The sequence below is a fragment of the Nerophis ophidion genome, linkage group LG09 (assembly GCF_033978795.1).
Source record: "Nerophis ophidion isolate RoL-2023_Sa linkage group LG09, RoL_Noph_v1.0, whole genome shotgun sequence".
Classification (NCBI taxonomy): Eukaryota; Metazoa; Chordata; class Actinopteri; order Syngnathiformes; family Syngnathidae; genus Nerophis; species Nerophis ophidion.
In genome coordinates this window covers 27,941,430-27,968,638 of record NC_084619.1, presented here as the reverse complement: position 1 = coordinate 27,968,638, position 27,209 = coordinate 27,941,430, and the positions used below count along the sequence as shown (strand labels likewise).

Genomic DNA, 27,209 nt, shown 5'->3' with positions numbered 1-27,209 from the left:
AAACCCTGCTTTAGTAGCTCTTTATCAGGGTTGAACGTGCGATGCGACGTCTACTTTGAACAATCACTACTCCATGTAGCTTGTGAGCTTCATGTCACAAGCGAGCAATGCTTTTAGAGAGAAGGAGTGTCTTTGCAGCTGGAACTAATCAATACTTTTTCAGCTTAGGCTGTCTTACAATTTAAATATTGATTCGCAGTTAATCATATTTTGTCCATGGTTAACTTGTAATTAATTGTGGTAGTTGCAACAAAAAAATGTTTTTATCTTTAATAAGAGTATTTTGTTAAAATGCACACCTGATTTATTCCAATGTTTGTTTATTAAACTTATTTTTTTAAACAGCTCAACATAAAATGGAAGCACAACATTTTCCCCAGGAGTGTAAGTCAGTCCCTTACTGTTATCTCTTTCTCCCAATTATGATCAATATCCAAGTTTGGAATTGGGGTTTAAATCACCAAAATGATTCCCGAGCGTGGCCACCGCTGCTGCTCACTGCTCCCCTAACCTCCCAGAGGGTGAAACTAGGGGATGGGTCAAACGCAAAGGATAGTTTCACCACACCTAGTGTGACTATCAGACATTAACTTTTTACCATATATTTTAAATTATATTTTTATTAAGTTTTTCCCACTAATTTTCATTCTTTCTAATCACTTATTTGTTTGTCAGTCAGGTCTCTGGCGTAGTTTCACATGCGTCATTCGCGTGCATGTGTTTGGCGGCGAGCCAAATCGACCGGAGGCGCCATAACCCGTAAACGTGCAAAAAAGAACAAACTACCTACCAGCACAGTTGTGTTTTTCTTTATTGTTGTCACGCCCATGGGATCATGTTTTATTTGTGTCATGTTTGGTTTTATTTTTTGGACATTCAGTTTTTGCTTTTGCACTTTCTTGTTTTCTTTGTTTCCATAGCAACTCATTGATTTTCACCTTGCCCTAATGTCATGCCCCTGTCCTTAATTCTCACACCTACTGGTAATTATCACTGCTATTATTTAAGCCACAGTTGCCAAGTGTTCAGCCTGGCAACTTCACATTCCTCAGACTGCCTTCATGCCATGCCATTGCTGTATGATCATTCTGTCCATGTCACAGTAAGATTTTTGTTATTCATGCCACAGTGCAAGTGTTTTTGTTTCATGTTTATAGTTTGTAGCCTTTTTTAGTCTTTTGTTTTCCATTAGTCAAGTTTGTTTTCCGCCATTGTGCGCACCATTTGTTAGCCTTTTTTAGTTATAGTGTTTAATAAAAATATGTACTCACATGCTGCGCTTAGCACGAGTGGAGTGGTGTCTGAGCACGCTGTCAGCGGAAGCACGTCTTAGCGTGCTGTCAGAGGAGGCTCCTGCCGCTCCAGCCGCCGAAGAAACGCGGGTTCGACTCTGCGTCGTGACAAGAGTTCCTGGTTCAATCCCCACCTTCTACCATTCTAGTCACGTCCGTTGTGTCCTTGAGTGATACACTTCACCCTTGCTCCTGATGGGTCCTAGTTAGCGCCTTGTATGGCAGCTCCCGCCATCAGTGTGTGAATGTGTGTGTGAAAGGGGTGAATGTGGAAATAGTGTCAAAGCGCTTTGAGTTCTTTAAAAAGGTAGAAAAGCGCTATACAAGTATAACACATTCACCAAAAGCTGCAAAGGAACTTTAAAGGGGAAATGCACTTTTTTGGAATGTTGCCAGTTGTTCACAATCATTATGAGAGACAAGAACACACGTCTTCTTTTTTTTTTAGGATTATAAAGATGATAAAGAACGCTTGCAAGAAGCGGTTAACCGTTGAACCCCTCTAAAGCAAGTTCGAAACCCTCCAACATTTTGTATACACGCTGCAAGTATATATAATGTAATAACAGACACATTTATAACAATATGTAGTATGTACAATATTTACCCTATTTTAATATTTTGGTCACTTTAAAGGCCTACTGAAACCCACTACTACCGACAACTTAGTCTGATAGTTTATATATCAATGATGAAATCTTAACATTGCAACACATGCCAATACGGCCGGTTTAGTTTACTAAATTACAATTTTAAATTTCCCGCGGAGTTTCCTGTTGAAAACGTCGCAGAATGATGACACGTATGATGACGCGTGCTTGTGACGTTATTAGCTGGAGGGGACATATTAGCCCAGCACCACTTACGGCTAAAAGTCGTCTCTTTTCATTGTGCAATTACACAGTATTTTGGACATCTGAGTTGCTGAATCTTTTGCAATTTGTTCAATTAATAATGGAGACGTCAAATAAGAATACTGTTGGTGGAAAGCCGTGGATTGCAGCTGCCTTTAGCACCGAAACACAGCTGGTGTTTCTTTGTTTATTGTGAAGCTTTAACACAGAGCGGTCAAGCAAACATGTTTTCTACGTCAACCAGCAAGTTTTTGGACGGGAAAATTGTGATATTACGTTGGCTTTTACCGGAGACTTGAGTGGATTACGCAACCTGATCCTGCAGCTCAAAAAGGCAGCTGTGATCTTGGCTCCTCGGCTTCTCTCAGAGACACTGGCATTCACCGCAGCCAGCCAACTTTCAGGTACGACTTTATAATCTCACTAAAATACTATTAACACAATAAGCAGATAAGGGATTTTCCAGAATTATCCTAGTAAATGTGTCTAATTACATCTGAAACGCTCACACTGCCGCTGCTTGGAGCCTTCGCCTTTTCTTTTTTTCTCCTTTTTTTTTTTTTTCTTGCTTCGCTCTAACTTTTACTCATCAGCAAATCTTTCATCCTCGCTCAAATTAATGGGGAAATCGTCGCATTCTCGGTCCGAATTGCTCTTACTGCTGGTGGCTCACATTATAAACAATGTGAGGATGTGAGGAGCCCTCACACCGGTGACGTCACGCGCACATCGTCTGCTACTTCTGGTACAGGCAAGGCTTTTTTATTAGCGACTAAAAGTTGCAAACTTTATTGTCGATGTTCTCTACTAAATCCTTTCAGCAAAAATATGGCAATATCGCGAAATTATCAAGTATGACACATAGAATGGACCTGCTATCCCCGTTTAAATAAGAAAATCTCATTCTAGTAAGCCTTTAAGCATGTAAGAAGGGACGGCGCAGTGGGAGAGTGGCCGTGCGCAACCCGAGGGTCACTGGTTCAAATCCCACCTAGAACCAACCTCGTCACGTCCGTTGTGTCCTGAGCAAGACACTTCACCCTTGCTCCTGATGGGTGCTGGTTGGCGCCTTGCATGGCAGCTCCCTCCATCAGTGCGTGAATGTGTGTGTGAAAGGGGAAATGTGGAAGTAGTGTCAAAGCGCTTTGAGTACCTTGAAGGTAGAAAAGCGCTATACAAGTACAACCCATAAGAATAGAGTTCCTCTGCACATTCATTTTTGTTTCCATAGCAACACAGTTCCGACTTTCGGCAACAAATGTGTGTTCCTAACGCTTGTGTTTTCTAATTATGGCAGACTTGGTAATAGATGATGAAGATGGCTATTTTTAGACAAATGAGTGAAGTGAAGTGAATTATATTTATACAGCGCTTTTTCTCTCGTGACTCAAAGCACTTTACATAGCGAGACCCAATATCTAATTTCTACATTTAAACCAGTGTGGATGGCACTTGGAGCAGGTGGGTAAAGTGTCTTGCCCAAGGACACAACGGCAGTGACTAGGATGGCGAAAGCAGGGATTGAACCTGCAACCCGCAAGTTTCTGGCACATCCGCTCTACCAACCGAGCTATACTGCCGCAGCGGTATAGCTCGGGGAATCCAATGAGGATTCACAACCTTATGATTTTTAGGCTGAATATGCGGAGGATGCTCATAGAAGTAAACATTAAGAAAAGCTGAAACATTTGAGCAGACGGAAGTTGAGAGAGTAAGGTCAACATGACTTGACGCTGAATATGTGGAACTTGGAGCCATGCTCTGCTGACATAAATAGTGTGCTTACCCAAAATAAACTGGAAAAAAATGCCCCTAGCCATCTTAAACAGAGTAAGTCACTATAATATTTATCATGACACACGCAGAACATTATGCCTGTTATTAAAAATAAATACACTGTCAAGTTAGCTGTGTACAAACAAAACGTACAGAGGTATTTTTCAGTCAGTATAGATTGGTCCTATTGGGATTTGCATTCCAAATTCAAAAGCTATTAAGCTTTTGATGCAGAAGCTAACTTATGGCTAATGCTATAGCATAATGATGTGTTATTATGCTGGAAAAAGATTACCTCAGTGTTCGCTCTTACAATAATGTACAATGTCACTACCGCTTTTGTATAATGCAGGTTTGGAACATAAATGAAGTCTTGTTGGCGGTTTTTGGATGCATTTTTGTAGGAATTGAGGGGCCGAATGGATTGTTCCCATTAGCTTTTTTATTAGCCACCTAGAATGAGCCGATTATTGCAAATTAGAAAGCAAAATACTTTTGTTAACTCTGTCATAAGGATTGTGGACAATAGCTAAAAAGAAAAATTTGTGCAGTTCCTCTTTAAGCCACAATGGATGGGACCGACACAACGCAAGTGACAGCGCAGCTAGTTAGGGCGAAAGAAACGACTTACGAAACACAATAACTGGCAGCCAAGGAGAAGTCATAACATCAGAAACAAATAAATTCAGGAGCTGGATCAAGGAGGCTATGACAATTAGGAATTGAGGGGCCAACATCATCAACAGGGATAAGGGGCAAACATGCTTCTGCACACCTGGGACACCAGGGCACAGAACAGACACTGTATGGCCGGGTCGGGGGATTTTGTTTAGTAGCTAAAATGTTGGTTACTGTAGTTTTATGGAAAACCGCTTGAGTGTTTTTTTTTGTTTTGTTTTTTTTGTCCTGTCCAGCTTCTCAGGCAAATCATATAGCTGATATAAATGCCCATATCGCCTGTTCAGATTTACTTTACAAAAGAGAAGTGTAGGATACTTCTCTTGTTGCCTTATTTGAATTTGACTTTATTAAATGTATTTATTTATCTTATCATTTGATGCAACCGGGCCAGAGCAGGAAGGGATACAAAAAGAAAAAAAGCAAGACAGAGGGGGAAACTGTGGGGACAAGAGGGGGATAAGAGAGGGACAAAAATAGCAACAGCAAACACAACAATAACAACAACAACAACAATAGAACAACATCAGCACATACGATATGATGGTAAAAGTGATAGCAAAGAAGCAGTTAGCGAAATAAATAATAATACAGAGATGACAATGAACATTTTTACACTACAAATAGAGCATTAAAAATACCAATAGAAATAGCACTATTGATAATGAACAATACCAATAAATTATCTCTATAGTCAACAATACAGTTGTTCAAATGCAACGATACATACACATAATGAAAACTAAAGATACAAAAAAATGCAGAAAAATGTAGGGGAAGAAAGAGAAGCAACCCATATTAACCTCGTAGATTGTTATAGTAACAATAGGTTAAGCTTTGCCATGTGTTACCCAGTTTCCCCTAGGGCGACAGCGTTAATATATGTTTGATGAAATGTGATCTCTTGAATGTTTTAAATGTGAGCAGAAAGTGTTTCCTTAAGTCTTGGTTGCACTTTATTCTTTCTTTTTTTTTAGTTTATTTCGAACATGAACACACTTACAGTATAATACATCACACAATTTCATATCATGTCTCTTTACATCATGTCTGAAAAGGAGTAGGAAGAAGCAAAGCTTATTTAATTCTACCCCTGTTCCCACTTTAGAGTTTACAATACAAGCGTTCATATCCTGTCTTCTTTTTGTATTAAAATTACATCAGTGAATGAATAATACAACAGTTCTTGTAATAGATAATTAAGTCAGTCATGATAAACAAACTGAGATGAAGAATATCCCATTTTCAATAAGGTTGAAGGTATTTCTCATAATTGTTCTTCTTTGTACCTTGTAAGCACTATCAATTTGTACAACCTCTTAAACTGGATCATATTAGTACATTGTTCAACTTCTTTACTTAATTTATTCAATAGTTTATTCCACATACTGATATGCTAAAGGTTTTTAATGTTGTACGAGCTTACAAATGTTTTAAGTTAGTTTTTCCTCTAAGTTTATATTTCTCCTCTTTAGAAAATACTTGTTATACATTCTTGGGTAGCAGGTTGCAGTTTGCTTTGTACATAGTTTTAGCTGTTTTAAATTTTACCAAATCATTGAACATTTTTGATTGATTGATTGAAACTTTTATTAGTAGATTGCACAGTACAGTACATATTCCATACAATTGACCACTAAATGGTAACATCTGAATAAGTTTTTCAACTTGTTTAAGTCGGGGTCCACGTTAATCAATTCATGGTAAACTTCAATATCTGTGATTCAATAAATAAAGGGTTTGTATGTTCTCTATATTCAAATGAGATAACAATAATAATAAACCAATGATTGTCACACACACACTAGGTATGGTGAAATTTGTCCTCTGCATTCGACCCATCCCCTTATTCACACCCTGGGAGGTGAGGGGAGCAATGGGCAGCAGCGGCGGCCACGCCCAGGAATATTTTTGGGTGATTTAACCCCCAATTCCAACCCTTGATGCTGAGTGTCAAGCAGGGAGGTCAGCTTGAACTCACAACCTACCGATCTCAGGGCGGAAACTCTAAGCACTAGGCCACTGAGTAGTGGTTGTATATGAATGCATTGGTCATTATTTGTTGTTTACTTGATTGTTTGGATCCATAATTTATTTATATCTAATCCCCTTACAATAAATACCAGGAATATAAGTAACTTCACCTGCTGTGTCCACTATCCAGTATTTATTTCACAGTCAGACTGCTTGACATATTTTTGATAACAAGTTACTGAATTGATTTCTATTCACTTAATCGTTTTGGATCGTATGGTTCCAAAAAAAAATATTGTCCCTGAATCATATCGGGAACCACAAACAAATCATTGTTAAAACAAATCGTTACACCCCTATAGTCATACACCAATCTAAAGTTGTAAAAACATATTACTGTCCAAACAACTGAGCTACAGAATTCAAATTTTGCATCATGTCTGTGCAATCTCTGCACAAAGTGATCGATATAAACGTTGCAATTTTGCATTGAACCAGACAGTGTGTTTAACAGGAAGTGAACTTGCAAAAAACAGGAAGTAAAACCAACTGATCACACAATTTCCATTTATGAAAAAAGCATTCCACATTTACGAATCCAAATGGTAGACGATAATGATGTTTAAAAACAAATATAAATAATTTGGCCTCACAATACAAAGGTCCTGGGTTTAATCCTGAGCAAAGCATCTTTCTGTGTGGAGTTTGCATGTTCTCCCCGTGAATGTGTGGGTTCCCTCCGGGTACTCCTGCTTCCTCCCACCTCCAAAAACATGCACCTGGGGATAAGTTGATTGGCAACACTAAATCGGCCCTTGTGTGTGAATGTGAGTGTGAATGTTGTCTACCTGGGTTAGCCATGCGATGAGGTGGTGACTTGTCCAGGGTGTACACCGCCTTCTGCCCGAATGCAGTTGAAATAGCCTCCAGCACCCCTCCGCGACCCCGTAAGGGACAAGCGGTACAAAATGGATGGATGGCTCGTTTAAAGCCAAATCATAATTTGACGTTTTCTCTACCAAGAAAGTATATTGCATGGCTATTTATTTTAAACATTAAAAAAAAAAAAATACTTGGTGAAAATACTTTAGTGTGGGTACAACTACTTTTCAGGGCACATTCAATAATACTGCAATAATTATGGCGATGTGATAATTTTGGTCACAATAACTTCATTTAGCTATCTTAATAATTTTAGTTGTCTATTTGACTGTCCTCTACCCCTCCTTAACAGAGACAAAACCTATTTTATTGCCTTTTGTTCTGATTTTAATGTTAAAGTTTACGAGAATTGCACGTTTATTGCATTTTAAAGGGTGTACTTGCATTATCAATTAAAAAAGTAGTTAATTTGGTCTCAAAATAATGTTGAAAATAATATAATTAATCAACAATATTTTTTAGATCAATATTGTCGTTGAGCAAAATTTGCTATCGGCCCAGGCCTAACTATAATGTACATCATACAAATTTGACAAGGGGTTAACGAATTAATACTCTCCCTATTATCAAAACAACGCAACAACAAGGCAAGCTGAACTTTAAAAGCGAGCACACACACGCACACATAAAAATCATTTAGGGGCCCTCTAAAATGTTAACAACCCCACGAGAGGAGGCAAACGCATTCAAGGTAAAGACTTGATGCGGAGAAGAGAGTGGAGAAAGAGAAAGAAAGACAAAATAGAGCGAGAAGGACGAGCGGTGTGTTACTGCTCCCAAGGAGAGTGCTCTTTTTCCGGAGTTTTATTCTTTTCCCTCTCCTCTCTAAAGGCTGGTAAATACTCTCACCTCATGTAGCTTGCGTCCCCTTTGACGACGTCTTGGTTCGTTTATAGCGCTTCCGTGGAGGCTGGCACGTGACTTGTAATTCTATTCCAAACCCTGAGGGGCAGTGTTTTCTTTGTGAGCAAGGACAACTCTTGTTGACTATCTTTATGAGAGAGAAAGAGAGAGAGAGAGAGAGAGAGAGAGAGAGAGAGAGAAAGAGAGAGAGAGAGAGAGACAGAGAGAGAGAAAGAGAAAGAGAGAGAAAGAGCGCTTTCTTTGTGTAGAAGTTTTAAACTTGTAAACATTGGCACCTGAAGCAACATCCACTTTAATGTTGGAGCTGAAACTATTGCTTTTATTTTTCATGTTCACATTGCTTTCGAAACCGGAAGAGAAGACGTTTATGAAGATGGGCTGTGGCTGTCCAACCTGTGAACAAGTCGCGGCAGAGAATAGGCAAATTTGCAACGCTATTTGGCAATTCAGGACGAAAAAAAAAAAAATACAAAAGTCTTAAATAACTTTTGTAATGACCTGCTGGTGTTGATGTTTCTGTGCATGAGTTATCGATTTTCACAGCTCACATGTTTGTGAATATACCATGCCTAAAATATGACTGATGAGTGAAAAAAAGGTTCGGTCTCAGACTAGGTTCGTGGGGAGGGGTCCAGACTAAGGCCAAGAAAAAAAACTCATTACCCATAAGCACACATGTTATATAGAATCCACAAAACTTGCAACAGAGGGGAGAGGGTGGGGGATACGGTGGCCGGATTCTGAAACCTAAAACGCTGCACAGCCGTCCATCCTAAGGGATTCAAGCGGTGGTGGAGGCGTGGGGTGGGGGTGGAGGTATGTGTGTGCATATGCCCATTGTCCAGAGTGTAATGTTGTGTCTATTGTTGAAGAAAGGAGGGAGGTCAGAGCGGCTTTCACTGAGGTGTCCTCGGGGAATGTTTTCAGAACAGACTTCTTCTATTATGAGCAGCTTCAAGGTCGTTTGAGGGTGTTGAATCGTAGATAAGGATTGTTGTTTTCCAAGTGAGCAGACATTTTAATGACTTGTCTAATCTAATCATCAATGGTGACTCTCAAAATGTTTTTTTTTATTTCAGTAAGCATCTCAATGATGTGATCCAACTTAAGATTCAGTTCAGAAATCACCACAGTGTATGCTCCCACAGCTCAAGCAATGCCTTCCATTGCGACAGGCAGCCTTTGGGCTCCTTGGATGGCTGCCATTGTCTTCCGAATTTGATAATACACCAAAGCAATGCCCAGCCCAATCAGCACATGCCTCGCGATAATGGTTCCAAATAGGTAAATGTCTCCCACGTCCTTGACAGAAAGCACTGAGAGGCACATGATTCTCCATTTCTCCCAGGAGTCTCTCACGTACCTCGCAGCAATAGTTCCGTCAGGGGAACATCCCCAGAACCTATTTTCCTCGTCAAGAAGATTTTGTCAATTGAGTCGAGAGTCCATTTTGTCAATTCCATGTTAAGTGTTTAGATCTCAGAGGACAGCTCAGAGAAAGAGGCTCTTAAAAAGTACATACATGACCAGACAGAGAGCAAGCAGGGAGAGACAGAGAGGGAGGAACAAGCAACCGCCTCCACCTCGTGCCAAGCCAGGAAAATGGTCGTAAACCTAATAGTTCACAAATAAAGGAGTTCATAAATCGAAGTTCAATTGTGTATCCTAATCAGTTACGGAGGAGGAAGAGGCTAGGAATAAGTATGTGGTAAAATTTCATATAATCAATGTTAATAATTAAGTGACATATTGTATGCGTTTCCTCACACAAAATCGGGCTCCCACGGATGGTGGATATATATATAGAGAAGATACAGTATATTGTGCAAATAATTTTTAAATGTAGTAAAAGCAATTTCTCGAGTTTGTCTGCAATAACCAACAATGTGATGTATTTTATTGTCCTGTAGGTGTAATAATTGGGATCCCTTTCCATATTTTTGGGGAGGGGAGTTTGCATGTTTGCATGCATGATTGACTGGTGATTTGTCCCGGATTTGCGCAACTGTTTTCGACTAAAATTGGATTAAAAAAAAAAAAAAAAGAAAAGTAATATTGACAATTTGTTGACATAATTTTTACAGGCAAACTGCACTTTTTGGGGGAATTTTTCCCATTATTCACAGTCCCTGTGTGAGACAAGAGGACATCCAGGACCATATACTGTATACTTCAGCCTGAATAAAGGGAGGTTGACCTATAAGTTATAGATGCTGAGTGATAATTAGATCCAAACACGAAGCACCAGCAGCAATTAATTTATTTTTAAATGTTGGTGTGTGACTGCTGCTGTTTTTGTTGTTCTCATATGTATTTCCGTAACTTTGTCTTGCTGCCCTTTGGTCATTTCACTCTTGATAAAGAGATTTAAAGTTAAAGTACTAATTGTGGTGTGATTGTATTATGGGAGAACTACAGAGTCGACAGGCTATGACGTCACGAGTGTGCGACGGAGCAGGAGACACAGTGGGAGTGAGCTAGAGAGGTGACACGTGTGACTGGGCTAATAAATATATCCACATTACAAAGTACAGCTGGACTCTCGTATTAATTAAGTAACTCGACATGGTGTCAGAAGTCCTGTAGGTAACGTGGAGTGGTGTGACGTCCAATGATAGCTCCAGCGTTCTTTTGGTCCTTGATCCACACGTCTTGTCCCGGATTCAGTCCGTCAAGGTTCATTGCACGATGCCGCAGGTTGTAGTGTTGTGCATCTTTTGTCCTCTTCCCCCTTCTTTCAACCTAACAGCTTCACTATCAGGAAGAGCAGGATTTAGCAAAGCAGGAAGGATTGGCACTGTTGTGCGGAGCCTCCTCCCCATGAGAAGCTGCGCTGGACTATACCCATTGTCGAGAGGGGTAGCCCTGTAAGCGAGCACAGCAAGATAGGGGTCGTCTGCTTTCTTTAGATGACCTTTCACCGTCTGTACTGCACGTTCAGCTTCAGCGCTACCTTGAGGATATCTTGGGCTACTGGTAACGTGACGGAATCCGTAAGACTCTGCGAACTCGGCGAAGCCTGCTCCGGAGAACTGGGGCCCTCCATCCGAAACAAGAAGATCCGGGATTCCATGACGTGCATAAATGGATTTTAGGTGTTGGGTTACATCGTTTGACTTTGTGTAGGTCAGCAAAGCAATCTCCACGTACCTTGACATGTAGTCCACTACCAGCAAGTAGGTCTTGGTACCGAGCATGAAAAAATCAGCTCCTAACTTCTCCCATGGTCGCCCCGGGTATGGTGACGGCATCAGAGGCTCCCTGTGGTTCTGTCTCTCCTTACAGCATGTTCGGCAGTTGAGAACCCATTCATTTAGCTGCTGGCCCAGCCCGGGCCACCATACTGACTGTCGTGCCCGCTGTCTACACTTCACCACGCCTTGGTGTCCTTCATGTAATTTGGCGAGTACATCATTCCTCATTGTAAAAGGGATGACAAGCCTGTGTCCCTTCAGCAAGACACCACCTTGAACTGTGAGGAACGCCTGCTCTGTCCTGTAGAGCCTGAGTGCTGGTTCTTTGGAACCGTGTGCTGGCCAGCCTTCAGCACACAGCTGCATCACCTGTGCACACATTGTCTCTCTGCAGCTGCTCTCTCAGCTCCTCCAGGTAGTCAGCACTTGCAGGTAAGTTTTCCAGTACCATGTCCACATATATGTTGGTTTCTTCAAACAGCTCTTTGTCCGCTGCTGTCTCCTCTCTCTTAACAGGAGCGTGTGACAATGTATCAGCTGTCCACAGACACTTCCCTGGCACATGAGAGATAGAGTACGAATAGCGCATCAGACACATTCTGAAGCGTTGGATCCTTGGAGGTTGAGCATCCATTGCTTGAGACCCCAGAAGACCTAGGGGAGGCTTGTGGTCCGTCTCCATCTGGAAATGTTTCCCGATGAGGAAGTTGCGAAACCTCTCACAGGCCCAGGTCAGTCCCAAAGCTTCCTTCTTTACTTGCGCGTATCTCTGCTCTGTTGGTGTGAGAGACCGCGACATGTAGGCCACTGGCCTCCACTCTTCGTCCCATTTTTGTAGCAGTACGCCCCCCAACCCGTATGACGACGCGTCTGCTGAGACTTTGCACTCTCTGTTGGGATCATACATGGCTAGCACTGGTGTAGACGTCAGTGCATCCTTTAGATCCTGGAAGGCCCTTGCCTGATCGACGCGCCACACCCAGCAGTTCTTTTTCGACAGGAGATCTCGCAGAGGCTTGTCTCTCTCAGCCAGCTGCGGCAAAAACTTCCCAAGTGGATTTATCATTCCAAGAAAACTTCTGAACTCAGTCACAGTTGTTGGCTCCAGCATCTTTCTCACAGCTTCTGTTTTGCTTGGGTCTGGGCTGATGCCACTGGTGGAGAGCACGTGGCCTAGAAAGGTCACCTCTGACTTTGACAGGTCGCACTTATCGACATTCAGAGAGATGCCTGCCTTTTGGATCTTTTCTAGTGTGGCATGCAGGCGAACATCATGCTCTTTTTGTGTTCGGCCCCACACTAGCACGTCATCCATGTGGCAAACAACGCCCTGAAGCTCTTATGTGAGTTCCGTCACCATCCTGTTCTGAAAGTGTTCGGGGGCGGATGCTATGCCAAACGGTAGCCGCCTGAAGTAATAGCGCCCGAAGGGTGTAATGAATGTTGTCAGTTTTGCTGAATCTGCAGTTAGAGGAATTTGCCAAAACCCCATGTTTGCATCCAGCTTACTAAAAAATTTGGCTCCAGCCAGCATTCCTAGTGTTTCCTCCACTGATGGCAGAATGAACTTTTCCCTACACACTGACTCGTTGAGTTTTGTGAGATCGACACATATGCGTACAGCACCTGTCTTCTTGGGCACCACCACTATGCCAGCGCACCTACGATCGTATCTGGTGGAAGGACCCAAGGGGACCATCAGACGGAACTGTCGTCATCTCATTCCTATGGGATCCTCACCAGAGCAGAGTGGCCGTGGTACAGCAGAGCCGTTCCTAAGGGGCGTTGCGGAACAACCTTCAGCAGAAACATCGCAGCAGAGGTTTCCACAACCTCCATCTACTCCTACTCCTAGAACCAGGTCTGGGAGGGCTGTGGTGAGACCAACTAGGTTGGACCTATAATTTTTTTTCCTAGAGACGTTACAGAGACTCTAATGGAAAAAAAAAGAATGTCACTGTATGTGGGAAAAGATAGAAAAGTGTAATTGGAGCGTTTTGGATATGTTTTATTGTATTGTAAATGTTCAAGTCAGGGCTTAGGTTGAGGACAGTACAGGATTAGTATAGGATGGATGTCTGAGTATTGATATTGAAGTGGATTGTTCTAAGGGTAAAATATGTGTGTGTGTTTGATTGTCTGGTACACGCCCATATAGGAGCAGACCTTCCAACCACGAGGCAGAATAATCCTCAAGGTCTGTTGAATCAATGGCAGTCTACCCATTGATTCTAGAAAGGGGAGATGTGGTGTGATTGTATTATGGGAGAACTACAGAGTCGACAGGCTATGACGTCACGAGTGTGCGACGGAGCGGGAGACACGGTGGGACTGAGCTAGAGAGGTGAGACATGTGTGACTGGGCTAATAAATGTATCCACGTTACAAAGTACAGCTGGACTCACGTATTAATTAAGTAACTCAACACCAATGATTGTCCCACACATACACACACACCACATAAACACACACAAGGTGTGGTGAAATGTGTCTTCTGCATTCGACCCATCACCTAACCTCCCCCCTGGGAGGTGAGGGGAGCAGTGGGCAGCAGTGGTGCAACACCCGGGAATAATTTTTTGGTGATTTAACCCCCCGATTTCAACCCTTGATGCTGAGTGCCAAGCAGGGAGTTAATTGGTCCCATTTTTATAGTATTTGGTATGATTTGGCTGGGGTTTGAACTCACAACCTACCGATCTCAGGGCGGACACTCTAACCCAGGGGTGTCCAAACTTTTTCCATTGAGGGCAGCACACTGAAAAATCAAAGCAAGCGGGGGCCATTTTGATATGTTTATATTTCAAAAAGCAATACAATATATGTGTAAAAATATAAATTTAGGCCTCCACTCAGGCTTGATCCCCCGGACCCCAAAGGATTTTGGTCAAAAAAATATTCAAAATGTGTCATTATTTTGTATCATTTTTATTCAAGGTTTAGTCTCTACATCAACATTAGGTCTATCTGTCAATATTATGTTTTTAAAGATTTAATTTGTGTGCCCATTTTGGTCAAAGAAAACCCTGTTTTGTTATGGGAAAAAAACACAAAATATGCAATAGTTTCCCCCAATAGAATTTTAAAATGCTTAAAGTGGAAAATTTGAGATTATAGAATAATTGGAGCCTTAAAAATGTCAACACATAACACCATTGATTTCAATTTGTTATGATTTTTTTAGCAATGACACACAAAAAAATAAAAAAAATATTGGGGATCCAAAAGGGTGCTGCTCATTAAAATAAACTTTTTTTTTTTTTACTGTTTACTTTAAACACAATCGTCTTGAGATCAACTTCAGATCCATTTGTCAATTATAACTTTTATTGTTGTTTAAGTTTTCTGTTTGTTCTTATTAGGCCCTTCTTTAGAAAAAATAACACCTTTGTTTTTTATATGGCAAATACAAAATATGCAACATTTTCCCCCCAAAATATCTCAAAGGGGAATATTTAATGCGACATTGATTTAGATTTTTTTTTTTTTTTAAAGAAAATAACAGCCTGCATGGCAGCTTTGTGTTATTAGAGTAAACATTGCAACATTTTCTTGTCACATTTCACCTGTTTACTCTTTTATAAGACTTTTTCTGTTTTATATTTTTTTTATTGTATTTTTAGAACATGCTTAGGGCCGTTAAAAAATTACGCGCGGGCCGCAAATGGCCCCTGGGCTGCACTTTGGACACCCCTGCTCTAACCACTAGGCCACTGAGTAGTTATTGGGAAGCCTGTTTAACCAAAGGATATAGATTTATGGATTGACCATGTAGCAGTAGTGCTGAACAAGAAATATAAACTATAAACATAATGAAACAATCACTTACTATACAATGTCTGCTCTCAAAACCGTTTAGATCAGGGGTGTCAAACTCAAATACAGAGTGGGCCAAAATTTTAAACGGAACAAAGCCGCGGGTCAAGGTTGAACAAATGAACCTTTTAATAGGGACCCAAACAAGTTTTGCATTGAATATTGAACAAGCAAGGCTTATATAACTTTTGTGACATGCAAAATCCAGTTTCAAATAATAATAATACAAATTAAAAAAATATCAATGGCATATCAAATAAAATTAAATACCAATTTTATGCCTTTTTTTCTATTTGCAATCTTCTGAGGTAAATATCATTTTTTTTCCAAAGGCTAATAATACATTTGAAAATAAAATAACAATAATGAATGAACCAAACATTCAAGCCTTGAAGTAGCAAGAGAAAATGCATGAATAAAACGTTAATTATTGGTCAGTTTGCTGGAAGTTTCCCGGAAGAGTTAGTGCTTCTGGGTATTTGTTCTGTTGTGTTACGGTGCGGATGTTCACCCGAAATGTGTTTGTCATTCTTGTTTGGTGTGGGTTCACAGTGAGGCGCATATTTGTAACGGTGCTAAAGTTGTTTATACGGCCACCCTCAGTGTGAACTGTATGGCTGTTGACCAAGTATGCCTTATATTATGTGACACGCTATTAGTATGGAGGAAAAGCGGACGTGACGACAGGTTGTAGAGAACGCTAAAGGCAGTGCCTTAAATGCACGCCCCCAATATAGTTGTCCAAGTGGAAATTGGTAGAAATTTGTGAGAATGGTTGCCCCGGGAGATTTTCGGGAGGGGCACTGAACTTCGGGAGTCTACCGGGAAAATTAGGAGGGTTGGCAAGTATGAGTATTAGCAGTGAATGCGGTGTTACAGCGGCACCGACACTGTATAACACCGGCGGGCCAGCTCTAATGCTAATTTGATATTGCCTCAAGGGCCAAATTAAATTACACGGCGGGCCAGGTTTGGCCCGCGGGCCAGAGTTTGACACCCATGGTTTAGATGATGAGTTGAGCATAATCCTCGCTGAGGTAGAAAAAAAAAGGTGCCACAAGCAAGTGTTCAGTCATGTCTTCTTAGTGATGTCCCTGTGGCTAAATTGTATGTAAAAGTTGACCAACTAACATAAAAGTGGGAGACATGATTATAATCTAGAATTAACTTCCACAAACTCAGAGGCGATGCAGCAGTTCATTTTCGATGTTTTTTAAAGGGCTTTATGGGCTCATTAGATGACTCCCATTAGCTTGATTTTTGACTGTTTTGTACAAGCCATTTATTACAAATTAGATTGCATTAAAAAGGGAAGATCATCTTTGTTGTTGTCTCACATGGGGATTTTGATAGGTAAGATTCCCCAAATATAGAGTTCCCACTTTCAGAATTTGAGATTTGGACCCTTAAAACAGCAACACGTTTTCCCATAAAAGGTTTTTTTTTCTTTAAACCACATTGCTCTTGTTCTAGAAGCTGTTTACATCACATTGTTTAACTTAAATTGGGTAACAATTGTGTTCGTGACATGACAACTGGTGATAGTAAACACAACCTTTTGAAAAACAGAGTATTATTATTCCTTTCTTCACTCTAAAAATATGCACTTTTAAGACCCGCTCATCCACAAATACACCACATTTATTCATGAATGGCAATGCACAAGGTTGTGTGCCACTCAAGATATCACTTCCGTTATTCTGTAACAGATGTTTGTCATTACACGTATCCCTATTGTACATTTTATATGGCCGGCGTAGACACACACAATGTTCTGCTGAGGGCTTTGGGGCACAGGAAAAGTAAATAAAGAAAATGTTTTTTTTTGCTTCTAAATGTTCCCAAGTCACTTTGGAGGTGATCCAAGCTAAGTGGTGTAAAAATGCATTTGAAGTACATACTAACATATGTTTGTTACATGTGTTGTTTGAGTCATTTTATGGTGTGAAGTAGCACAAATCAGGGGTGTCCAAATATTTTCCACTAAGGGCTGCATACATAAAAATCGAACGATATGGAGTACTTTATTAATCAATCAAACCAAGAAGCCAGGGGGTCTCTCCCATGGACCAAGGCAAACTCCACCCACACACCTGTAAACTGTTATATATTTATATGTATGTTTTTTGTTTTGCAAATAAGTTTAATAAATGATACATATTTAAAGATAAACATGAATGTTATTGTTAGTTATTAATATCAACATGTCAGCTTTTAGTCATTGTGCCTTTTGCTTAGTTGTTTCCCTTTTTAAATTAATTTAACTTCTATTCTGTTGTGGGTAAGGGTAGCACGGTGGTGTAGGGCTTGGTGTGTCTGCCTCACAAAACGAAGATCCTGGGTTCGATCCTGCGCTCGGGATCTTTCTGTGTGGAGTTTGTATGTTCTCCCCGTGATCGTGGGGGTTTCCTACGGGTACTCCGGCTTCCTCCCACCTCCAAAGACATGCACCTGGGGACAGGTTGATTGGCAACACTAAATGGGCCCTAATGTGTGAATGCTGTCTGTCTATCTGTGTTGGCCCTGTGATGAGGTGGTGATTTGTCCAGGATGTAGCCCGCCTTTTGCCCGATTGCAGCTGAGATAGGCTCCAGCACCCCCTGAGATCCCAAAAGGGATAAGCAGTAGGACATGGATTGATGGATGGATGGTGTTGTGGGTAAGTAAAAAAACAAGCCAAAGTCCTGATTCACAATTTCAACAAACCCTGCTTTAGTAGCTCTTTGTCAGGGTTGAACGTGCGATGCAACGTCTACTTTGAACAATCATAACTCCATATAGCTTGTGAGCTTCATGTCACAAGTGAGCAATGCTTTTAGAGAGGAGTGTGTTTGCAGCTGGAACTAATCAATACTTTACAGCTATGGCTGTCAGACAATTTAAATATTGATTCGCAGTTATTTACATTTTGTCCATGGTTAACTTGTAGTTGCAAAAAAAAAGTCATATCATTAATAAGAGTATTTTATTAAAATGCACACCCGATTTGTTTATTCAACTTTTTTTTTTAAACAGCTCAACATAAAATGGAAACACAACATTTTCCTCCAGGAGTCAGTCCCTTACTGTTATTCCTTTCTTCCAATTATGATCAGCATCAAGGGTTGGAATTGGGGTTTAAATCACCAAAATGATTCCCGAGCGCAGCCACCGCTGCTGCTCACTGCTCCCCTCACCTCCCAGGGGGTGGAACTAGGGAATGGGTCAAATGCAAAGGATAGTTTCACCACTCCTATTGTGTGTGTGACTATCAGACTTTAACTTTTTAACATATATTTCAAATTATATTTTTATTAAGTTTTTTTCCCACTAATTTTCATTCTTTCTTATCACTTATTTGTTTGTCAGTCAGGTCCCTGGCGTAGTTTCACATGCGTCATTCACGTGCATGTGTTTGGCGGCGAGCCAAATCGACCGGAGGCGCCATAACCCGTAAACGTGCAAAAAAGAACAAACTACCTACCAGCACAGTTGTATTTTTCTTTATTGTTGTCACGCCCATGGGATCATGTTTTGTTTGTGTCATGTTTGGTTTTATTTTTTGGACATTCAGTTTTTGCTTTTGCACTTCCTTGTTTTCTTTGTTTCCATAGCAACTCATTGATTTTTACCTTGCCCTCATGTCACGCCCCTGTCCTCAGTTCTCACACCTGCTGGTAATTGTCACTGCTATTATTTAAGCCACAGTTGCCAAATGTTCAGCCTGGCAACTTCTCATTTCTCAACTGCCTTCATGCCATGCCATTGCTGTATGATCATTCTGTCCCCGTCACAGTAAGTTTTTTGTTATTCATGCCACAGTGCAAGTGTTTTTGTTTCATGTTTATAGTTTGAAGCCTTTATGCTAGTCTTTTGTTTTTCATTAGTCAAGTTTTTTGTCCGCCATTGTGCGTGCCATTTGTTAGCCTTTTTTTTATTCATAGTGTTTAATAAAAAATATGTACTCACATTCACATCTCGCTTGTGACAACTATCATTTGCATTGAAGAAACAATCCTAGTCAAAGTCCAGTCCTGACAATTGTGAGGATGGAAAAGCAAGCCCAAATAGGCAACTACACGTTCAAAAACAAGCCCAAAAGTTTGTAATACGCAAACTAGCTCCTAGGAACTCAGGTCACACTGATAACTCAACTCACAGCGACTGTGGATGGAAATAACTTTGGTGTTGTGGTGAGAGCAACCCGTTCCATTCAATATGCCTTTTCCTTTGTCCATTTCTAAGCTCTCTTTGTCCTTTTGACTCAACATATGCAAGAACGCTGCTGATTTTCCACCGCAATGTTAAGGATTGAGGCCACACAGAGCATATTAAAATGATGTGGTAATAAAACAAATGGTGCCCTAAAAGAACGTTTTGTTTACTCATTATTATCGCGTTAACTTTGACAGCCTTAGTTACAGTCAGCCTTAACGATTTTTCGAGAGATGCACCTCGCACAATGCAAGTTTACAGGGCAAGCATTCGCTGGAGCCTCAACACAGGAGCATTATCTACGTTTCACAGGCTGAATTTTGAATCGGTGAAATGCAACAAAAAGTATATCTGAGGATCAGCAAAGTGTATTTAAAGGTTAAAATGGGTGCCTGTTGGCAGGTCTGCTGGTCACTCTTTGGGAGATCACTCTGATGTATTTATTTTTTATAATATGTTCAGGCTCTACCAGTAAAGTCCTAAATATCGACAGGTCGTTGCCCTTTGTGCTAAACTATTAGAAGAGAACATTTACATCATTGTGCTTTAGTTGATAAAGCATGTAAGTGTTGGTGTAATATCTATCATAGCATATTGTTTTTATTTAATAAATTGTATTGCTAGAATATGCTAAGGCAGTGGTTTTCAACCTTTTTTCAGTGATGTACCCCCTGTGAACATATTTTTAATTCAAGTACCGCCTAATCAGAGCAAAGCATTTTTGGTTGAAAAAAAGAGCTAAAGAAGTAAAATACAGCACTATGTCATCAGTTTCTTATTTATTTAACTGTATAACTGTGCAAAATATTGCTCATTTGTAGTGGTCTTTCTTGAACTATTTGGGAAAAAATATATAAAAATAACTAAAAACATGTTGAAAAATAAACAAGTGATTCAATTATAAATAACGATTTCTACACATAGAAGTAATCATCAACTTAAAGTGCCCTCTTTGGGGATTGTAATAGAGATCCATCTGGATTCATGAACTTAATTCTAAACATTTTTTCACAAATGTTTATGGAACATGTCCACCAAAAATCTAGCTATCAACACTGAATATTGCATTGTTGTATGTTATATTTATATGTACTAACATTCATATTTTGTTGAAGTATTATTCAATAAATATATTTATAAAGGATTTTTGAATTGTTGCTATTTCTAGAATCTTTTAAAAAAATCTCACGTACCCCTTGGCATACCTTCAAGTACCCCCAGGGGTACGAGTACCCCCATTTGAGAACCACTGTGCTAAGGGACTATAAAAAAAAACAGCCCTGGCCAGTCGTAGCTAATGTAAGCGTCAATCCCGTTACACAATTGTTTTAAAGTTTAAAACTTGATTTTAAAGCGGTTTCTTTTGTTTAGTATTCAATGGTTTTTTCTCAGGCATCTGCTTTGACAAAGACATGCTTTGAAGTGTGTTTGTTGTCCCAAAAGAAAGACACAAGATGTACACTATATTGCCAAAAGTATTTGGCCACCCATCCAAATGATAAGAATCAGGTGTCTTAATCCCTTGGCCTGACCACAGGTGTAGAAAATCAAGCACTTAGGCATGGAGACTGTTTCTACAACTGGAACTGTCCTGTGCAACAAATCCAGTCGTGAAATTTCCTCGTTCCTTATTATTCTAAAGTCAACTGTCAGATTTATGATAAGAAAATGGAAGAGTTTGGGAACAACAGCAAGTTAGCCACGAAGTGGTAGGCCACATAAACTGACAGAGAGGTCAGCGGATCCTTAAGCGCATAGTGCAAAGAGGTTGCCGACTTTCTGCACAGTCAGTTGCTAGAGAGCTTCAAACACCATGTGACCTTCCAATTAACCCACGTATGGTACGCAAAGAGCTTCATGGAATGGGTTTACATGGCCAAGCAGCTGAATCTAAGCCATACATCACCAAGTCCAATGCAAAGCGTCGGATGCAGTGGTTTAAAGCACGTTGCCACTGGACCCTAGAGCAGTGGAGACGCCTTCTATGGAGTTATGAATCACGCTTTTCCATCTGGCACTCGGATGGACGGGTCTGGGTTTGGAAGTTGCCAGGAGAACGGCACATTTCGGACAGCATTGTGCCGAGTGTGAAATTTCATGGAGAAGGAAATATGGTGTGGGGTTGCTTTTCAGGGGCTTCACGGTGGAAGAGGGGTTAGTGCGTCTGCCTCACAATACAAAGGTCCTGAGTAGACTGGGTTCAATCCCGGGTTCGGGATCTTTCTGTGTGAAGTTTGCATGTGTTCCCCGTGAATGCGTGGTTTCTCCTGGTACTCCGGCTTCCTCCCACTTCCAAAGACATGCATATGGGGATAGGTTGATTGGCAACTCTAAATTGTCCCTAGAGTGTGAATGTAAGCGTGAATGTTGTCTGTCTATCTGTGTTGGCCCTGCGACTTATCTAGGGTGTACGCTACCTTCCGCCCAATTGTAGCTGAGATAGGCACCAGCGCCCCCCGCCACCAAAAGGGAATAGGGGGTAGGAAATGGATGGATGGGTTGCTTTTCAGGAGTTAGGCTTGGCCAATTTATTCTAGTGAAAGGAACTTTGAATGCTCCAGGATACCAAAACATTTTGGAAAATTATATGCTCCCAACTCTGTGGGAACAGTTTGGAGTGGGCCCCTTTATCTTCCAACATGACTGTACACCAGTGCACAAAGTAAGGTCCATCAAGACATGGATGACAGAGTCTGTTGTGGATGAACTTGACTGGCCTGTACAGAGTCATGACCAGACCCGGAGACTGAGAGCCAGGCCTTCTCGACCAACATCAGTGTGTGACCTCACCAATGCGCTGTTGGAATAATAAACGTACATTTCTATAAACTCACTCCGCAACCTTGTGGACAGCCTTCCCAGAAGAGTTGAAGCTGTAAAAGCTGCAAAAGGTGGACCAACATCATATTGAACCCCTATGGGTTAGGAATGGGATGGCCCTTCAAATTCATATGTGAGTCAAGGCAGGTGGCCAAATACTTTTGGCAATATAGTGTATATATAGCACATTACAGTCAGTTGTGCAGATTATATTCATGTCCTGTGCACCACTAATGGCCTTATGTTGTGTCACTTTGAGTAAGAACTATATTTTGAGAACCGCAAGATGGAAACTTGGGGTTACCATATTTCAGTGTGTCTGGAGGGAACGGGGAATCTAATTTTTATGTCTGCGTCCCAAAAAGCTGATTGTTGAATCGAACACATCAGTGTTTATTGTATTGTAATATAATGTAATTGCTTACTGCAATTAGTTGTGCTGGTTTTCTATAATGAGATGTATTCATATTAAATAACGGTAACAAAGTGACATGAATGGAAGCACACCGTAATAAAAAATCCAATATATTGTACAAAACTGCAATGCAAGATTGAGAAAAGAAGCGCTTATCTCCCTGTTTGTGTTCCTCTTCTATTGATTTACTGGAATAACTGATGTCATTAGTAAGGGCTGCACAATTAATCAATTTGTAATCACGATCACAATTTCGTTTACGATATAAACATTTAAAAAAGGAGGCTTGGCTGCATATCTTATCAAGCACTTTCACAACCCCGGTGGCAGCTTTGCACAGGTGCAGCAAGGGGTAAGGCTCATAGATTGAGAAAATTGAGTATACATTGCATAGTATATGCAATTTCAAGCCTTGTCGGGTTTGTAGACTTACAGTATACATGATCAGTTGAATTTCTGGCATGTTTTTTATTTGATCGAGGTTTTCCCAATATCTGCCAGGCCAAACATCAATTTGTGAGGCATTTAAATTAACTTTTTCTCATGACAGTTCAACTAATCTCACGGTGCATCGGATCGTTAATTGTCAAAGTCCTGTAGCCGTTTTCGATGGTGGACAATGAAGGATTCAAAAGATTGATGAACCGATTTGAGCCATTGTACAAAATTGCACACGTTAAATTGTTGTCATTTGAAAGATTCTAGGATTAAAAAGGTTGTTTAATTTATTTAGATTTTCGGTTAAAAGTTGAAAGAAAGAAACGTATTTGTGTTTTGTTATTGGTCTCCTATTGCTTCACCAAATGTTGGCAATATCGGTTTAAAAACACCAGACTGAACATTGTTTATGTTTGCTTGTTACTTGAAACATTGTTCCTTCACTGTTCTTAGCACTTCAAAAATTAATCTTGGTAGCAATAAATATTATTACGACATTTAAAGCACTGGATTTGTGTTTGACCGGTGAAGACACACACTGTTCTGCTGAGTGTTTTTGGGGACAGGAAAGGTAAATAATGAAGTTGTTTTTTGCTTGTAAATGTTCCCAAGTCTCTTTGGATGCGATTCAGGCTGAGTGTTTTAAAAATGCATTTATAGTACACAATACATATAATATGAGCACAGTAAGAGTGTTTATCATGAGAGGGCAACTGCATTGTTTATTGGAATTTTGCCTTTCGTTCACAATCATTATGAAAAACATGACGGATTAATTTTTTTTTTAATGCATTCTAAATATTAAATATTATATATTATCCGTTGTGGTGAAGAAGGAGCTGAGCCGGAAGGCAAAGCTCTCAATTTACCGGTCGATCTACGTTCCCATCCTCACCTATGGTCATGAGCTTTGGGTCATGACCGAAAGGATAAGATCACGGGTACAAGCGGGCGAAATGAGTTTCCTCCGCCGGGTGGCGGGGCTCTCCCTTAGAGATAGGGTGAGAAGCTCTGCCATCTGGGAGGAGCTCAAAGTAAAGCCGCTGCTCCTCCACATCGAGAGGAGTCAGATGAAGTGGTTCGGGCATCTGGTCAGGATGCCACCCGAACGCCTCCCTAGGGATGTGTTTAGGGCACGTCCAGCTGGTAGGAGGCCACGGGGAAGACCCAGGACACATTGGGAAGACTATGTCTCCCGGCTGGCCTGGGAACGCCTCGGGATCCCCCGGGAAGAGCTAGACGAAGTGGCTGGAGATAGGGAAGTCTGGGCTTCCCTGCTTAGGCTGCTGCCCCCGCGACCCGACCTCGGATAAGCGGAGGATGATGGATGGATGGATGGATAAATATTAAATACATCCACTTACGATGGAGTGTATAGGAGCCATTCAATTCTGCATATAGAGCCCCTAAACAACATCCAAAAACCTCCATTAGGGTTTTATATACATGATGTAAACATGTAATGTGGTAGCAGCCACATTTATAATAACATTTAATATTTACGTACAAACGCCAAAACCAGTGAAGTTGGCATGTTGTGGAAATCGTAAATAAAAACAGAATACAATGATTTGCAGATCTTTTTCAACTTATATTCAATTTACTGGACTGCAAAAACAAGATGTTAAATGTTCGAACTGAGATTTTTTTTTTTGGGGGGTAAATAATCATTAACTTTGAATTTAATGGCAGCAACACATTGCAAAAAAAGTTGGCACACGAGAATTTTTATCATTGTGTTACACGGCCATTCCTTTTAACAACACTCAGTAAATGTTTGGTAACTGAGGAGGCCAATTTTTGAAGCTTTTCAGGTGGCATTCTTTCCCATTCTTGCTTGATGTAAAGCTTAATTTGTTCAACAGTCCGGGGTCTCCATTGTGGTATTGTACGCTTCATAATGCGCCACACATTTTCAATGGGAGACTACAGGCAGGCCAGTCTGGTATCCACACACTTTTACTATGAAGCCACACTGTTGCAACACATGGCTTGGCATTGTCTTGCTGAAATAAGCAGGGGCGTCCATGATAACGTTGCTTGGATGGCAACATATGTTGCTCCAAAACCTGGAAGTGCCTTTCTGCATTGATGGCGCCTTCACATATGTGTAAGTTGCCCATGCCTTGGGCATTAAAACACCCCCCTACAATCACAGGTGCTGGATTTTGAACTTCGAGCCTATAACAGTTCGGATGGTTCTTTTCCTATTTGGTCTGGAGGACACAATGTCCACAGTTTCCAAAAACAATTTGAAATATGGACTCGTCAGACAACAGAACACTTTTCCACTTTGCATCAGTCCATCTTAGATAAGCTATGGGCCCACCAAAGCCTGCAGCGTATCTGGGTGTTGTTGATAAATGGCTGTGGCTTTGCATAGTATAGTTTTAACGTGCACTTACAGATGTAGCGACAAACTGTATTTACTGACAGTGGTTTTTTGAAGTGTTCTTGAGCCCATGTGGCGATATCCTTTACACACTAATGTTGGTTTTTGATGCAGTTCCACCTGAGGGCTCAAAGGTCATGGGCATTCAATGTTTATTACATTTACGTGCAGTGATTTCTCCAGATTCTCGGAACCTTTTTAATAATATTACGGACCGTACATCGTGAAATCCCTAAATTCTCAGAAATAGCTGGTTGAGAAATTTTGTTTTTAAACTGTTCAATAATTTGCTCACGCAGTTCTTCACAAAGTGGTGACCTTCACCCTATCCTTGTTTGTGAATGGCTGAGCATTTCAAGGAAGCTGCTTTTATACCCTATCATGGCATCCACCTGTTCCTATTCAACCTGTTCACCTGTGGGATGTTCCCAATAAGTGTTTGATGTGCATTCCTCAACTTTTTCAGTCTTTTTTACCACTTGTGCCAGCTTTTTTGAAACATGTTTCAGGCATCAAATTCCAAATGAGCTAATATTTGCAAAAAATAACAACGTTTTCCAGTTTGAACGTTAAGTATCTTGTCTTTGCAGTCTATTCATTTGAATATATGTTGAAAAGGATTATCAAATCATTGTATTATGTTTTTATTTACGATTTACACAACGTGCTAACTTTACTGGTTTTGTTTTTTGTATTTTTATCATGTTAAACATATGCGGCGCATTAATTAAAAAATAAACGCATCACAACGTTTGCTTTTTTTTTCTTCATCACTGATTATCACTCACGGCAACAAACATAATACAACAGCACTTACTGTATGAAGTCAGCTGTCATTAGTATGCTGATTGGCAGGTTGCATTAAAAAAATCCATCCGTCATGATAGACAAAATAACTGCAGTTCTTATGTAGCACCAAATTTTCCATACTCAGTCATTTTTTCCAAGTCATCTTTTTTTGACATTTCTGAAATAATGTCATTCCATGTCATAAATAATATGTTGATATCGTACTGTTGAGAATTTTCATGTCATGACATCCCTAGTAATATTTGTCTTATGTTACATGTTTCAGAGACAAAAAGTTGAAAAAGCACCAAGTATACGTTTTCTGAAGTTTGTCGCCAAAGCATCTTCAATCTGGGATGTTTGCAGCAATCAAACGTCACTGTCAGCACTTGTGTCCTCTTCACTTTTGAACAACCTGTTTGCTCCTTTGAAGATGAAAAACAATCAGGCGGCACTCAGCTCTCTCATTAGAAATCGATGTTTATGTCCCATAAGATTTACCTCTCAAGGCTTCAAAAATGTATAAAGCAGGCCAACTCCTGTTATGTTTTGTCTCCTTTGTGTCCTTCCCTGTCCTTTTCCTGGATGTGCCTACTGCGAAAAAGCCTTCTTTGTTTTTTGGATACACCATCAGGACTCCTTTTGTAACCTTTCTTAGAACAAATGAGCTAATTATGATAATCTAACTAGCAGCAGACGCACAATGAACCTTTTCACAGATGTAACGTGAATTTTTCTAACAGAGTAATTCCCCAGATGCTGACTAAAGCT

General features: G+C 40.5%; 1 protein-coding gene across 1 annotated transcript in view; it reads left to right on the top strand.

The window, feature by feature from the left end:
• plpp4 (phospholipid phosphatase 4) overlaps nucleotides 1-27,209 on the top strand; it is a 216,807-nt gene that overhangs the window by 164,702 nt on the left and 24,896 nt on the right. The window lies entirely within an intron of this gene.